General features: G+C 39.4%; 1 pseudogene; it reads right to left on the bottom strand.

The window, feature by feature from the left end:
• Window positions 1-1,576: 1,576 nt before the first annotated feature.
• On the bottom strand, window positions 1,577-2,381 carry LOC103673035 (annotated as a pseudogene).
• Between the last annotated feature and the right edge of the window lie 803 nt (window positions 2,382-3,184).

The following is a 3,184-nucleotide window of genomic DNA, read 5'->3' as shown; positions in this document are numbered from 1 at the left end:
GGTTAGGTTTATTCCTAGATATCTTATGGCTTTTGATGCAATTGTAAATGGGATCGACTTCTTAATTTCTTTTCTGTCTCACTGTTAGTATATAGAAATGCAAGTGATTTCTGTGCATTGATTTTATATCCTGCCACTTTCTTGAATTCCTGTATGAGTTCTAGAAATTTTGGGGTGCAGTCTTCTGGATATTCCAACATAAAATATCATGTCACCTGTGAAGAGTGAGAGTTTTGACTTCTTTGTTGATTTGGATGTCTTTTATTTCTTTTTGTTATCTGATTTCTGAGGCCAGGACTTCTAGTACTATGTTGAACAACAATGGTGATCATGGACATCCCTGTCGTGTTCCTGACCTTAGGGGAAAAGCTCTCAGTTTTTCCCCCATTGAGAATGGTATTCACTGTGGGCTTTTCATATATGGCTTTCATGATATTGAGGTATGTTCCCTCTATCCCTAAACTGTGAAGAGTTTTAATCAAGAAAGGATGCTGCATTTTGTCAAATGCTTTTTCTGCATCTATTGAGAGGATCGTATGGATCTTGTTTTTTCTTTAATCAATGTAGTGTGTCACGCTGATTGATTTGCAGATGTTGAATCACCCTTGCAGCCCAGGAATAAATCCCACTTGATCATGGTGAATAATCTTTTAATGTGTTATTGGATCCTATTAGCTAGTATGTTGATGAGAATTTTGACATCCATGTTCATCAGGGATATTGGTCTGTAATTCTTTTTGGTGGGGTCTTTGTCTGGTTTTGGGATCAAGGTAATACTGGCCTCAAAGAAAGAGTTTGGAAGTTTTCCTTCCATTTCTATTTCTTGAAAGATTTTCAGAAGAATAGGTATTAATTCTTCTTTAAATGTTTGGTAGAATTCCCTTGGGAAGCCATCCAGCCCTGGACTCTGGTATGTTGGGAGATTTTTGATGACTACTTCAATTTCCTTGCTGGTTATGGGTCTGTTCAAGTTTTCTATATCTTCCTGTTTCAGTTTTGGTAGTTTGTAAGTTTCAGTTTCTTCCAGATTGCCTAATTTGTTAGCATATAGTTGCTCATAATATGTCCTTATAATTATTTGTATTTCTTTGGTGTTGGTTGTGATCTCTCCTGTTTCATTCCTGATTTTATTTACTTGGCTCCTTCCTCTTTTCTTTTTTTCTTTTAAATACTCTTAAGGCATTTATTTATTAAAATGTTCTCTGCCAAGATTTCACATTATTTTTAAATTCAAATCAGTCTGTACATTTCTCTACTGAGGTCTCCACCTCAGTGTATTCCATAAAAATATCTTCCCCCGCTATCAGTGTTACCAGTGTCCACACAGTGAGCCCCGAAGTCAGCCTCTAGGTGACTCAATTAGATGTTAATACTGCTGTGCTACAGGGTAAAAGTTCCTAACTCAAACTCATTGGAAAAGGGGTGAAACTTCTGCAAAGTGTACTTTAAGAAGAGGTACTGTTTGCTTGTAAAAAGAAACCAGTGAGTCCTCTAAGAATAATAAAAGGGGTTATTTTACAGTTAAGCACATGATTTGGAGTGAAGAATTTGGATATTGCTCTGCTCATCCAGGCTGCTAATACTCTTCTTGTTCCTCCTGTGGGCTCCCTTCATCAGTTATCACAAAGCCTTCGTGTGTGGCATACAGAATGTCCACAGTCACTGCAATACAGTGTTGTTTTCCCCCTTGTTTTCCTGGCAAATGAATTCAATGTTTCTTAGCTTTCCAAAGTAGAAATCTCTTTCTATCTCCAAGTCTTCGACGGTAAGTTTCAATACCTTGACCTGCTGCCTCAATTCAGCTGCTTCATTCTCCCCGTTGCCCACACCAGGATTCTTCCGCACCACACCCGGGCCAGCCTTAGGGGTTGCAGTAGCTCTGTGTGTTGCAGTGGGCCTCTGTGGGGCTGCAGTACTAGAGCCGAGGGGTTTCTTCCATTTGTTCAGAACTGGAGCAACAAGGGAGGGAGCCACTGCAGTTTTTTGACCTTGTCTAACAGCTACAGGGTCATAGTCTTTTTCATCACAGTTTGCATCAAAAAACTTCTTGAGCCACTGAACAAATTCAAAATTGTCCTGAAACTTTCCTTTTACTAATTTGTCCACAGGAATTACTTTGCCAACAACCATTCTCTTAAAACCTGCTTGTAGTATTTTGAAGTTCTGATGTATTCATGTTGTAGCTCAGCCTGGAATTTCACTTTCTTCAAGGCAACAGAGCCAGGGAACGGCATGTCCATAAACTGACAATGTGCAGCCCCTGAGCACAACTGTTGGATCTTCATCAGATTCAGCTGCAGAGACTCATTGATCCAGGCCAGCATGTCATGCAGACTTAGGTTATCACTGGTGACTGACGTTGAGTATATGTCCACTGTCATCTTCAGCTCTCAGCGGGACTGCGTCCACTGCCTGTGTCTGGCTTTGGTTCCATCTTCATCTCATTCCCCTTTCTCTTTTCTTTTTGATAAGTCTGGCCAGGGGTTTATCAATCTTATTAATTCTTTCAAAGAACCAGCTCCTAGTTTCATTGATCTGTTCTCCTGTTCTTTTGGTTTCTATTTCATTGATTTCTGCTCTCTACTCTTTAAGAATTCTCTTCTCCTGCTGGGTTTAGGCTTTACTTACTGTTCTTTCACCAGCATCTTTAGGTGTAAGGTCAGGTAGCATATTTGAGAGCTTTTCTGTTTCTGGAGAAAGTCTTGTATTGTTATATATTTCCCTCTTAGGACCACCTTTACTGCATCCCAAAGGTTTTGAACAGTTATGTTTTCATTTTCATTTGTTTCCATGAATTTTTAAATTCTTCTTTAATTTCCTGGTTGACCCATTCATTCTTTAGTAGGATGCTCTTTAGCCTCCACATATTTGAGTTCTTTCCAAATTTCCTCTTGCATTGTTGTCTGAAAATATGCAAGGAATGATCCCAATCTTTTGGTACCAGTTGAGACCTGATTTGTGAGCCAGTACGTGATCTATTCTGGAGAATGTTCCATGTGCACTCAAGAAGAATGTGTATTCTGTTGCTTCAGGACAGAATGCTCTGAAGATATCTGTGAAGTCCATCCGGTCCAGCGTGTCATTCAAAGCCTTTGTTTCTTTGTTGATCTTCTGCTTAGATGATCTGTCCACTGCAGTGAGTGGGGTGTTAAAGTCCCCGACTATTATTGTATTATTATTGATG

Source organism: Ursus maritimus, unplaced genomic scaffold (genome assembly GCF_017311325.1).
Source record: "Ursus maritimus isolate PB19 unplaced genomic scaffold, ASM1731132v1 scaffold_4, whole genome shotgun sequence".
Classification (NCBI taxonomy): domain Eukaryota; kingdom Metazoa; phylum Chordata; class Mammalia; order Carnivora; family Ursidae; genus Ursus; species Ursus maritimus.
Note: the sequence above shows the minus strand (reverse complement) of the source record. Positions and strands in the feature narration are given on the sequence as shown.